Genomic DNA, 227 nt, shown 5'->3' on the forward strand with positions numbered 1-227 from the left:
GCCCGCCATGCCGCCGCCGGAGACGGTGCCGGCGCTCGGGGAGCTCCGCCCCGCGGAGGGCGGGCGGGGGCGTGGCCGGGAGCGGGGAGGCGTGGTTTCCCTCCACAGCTCCCTCTCGAGCGGCACTCCCAGCGAGGGTGAGGCTGTGGCCGCGGGGCGGCGCGCGAAGGTGTCCAAGCTGCGCGTGCTCGGGCCGGCGCGGCCCGGCGTGGCGCGGGGAGCGGGCG

Source organism: Haliaeetus leucocephalus, unplaced genomic scaffold, assembly GCF_000737465.1.
Source record: "Haliaeetus leucocephalus isolate CR32 unplaced genomic scaffold, Haliaeetus_leucocephalus-4.0 Scaffold1000, whole genome shotgun sequence".
In the NCBI taxonomy this organism is placed as follows: Eukaryota; Metazoa; Chordata; class Aves; order Accipitriformes; family Accipitridae; genus Haliaeetus; species Haliaeetus leucocephalus.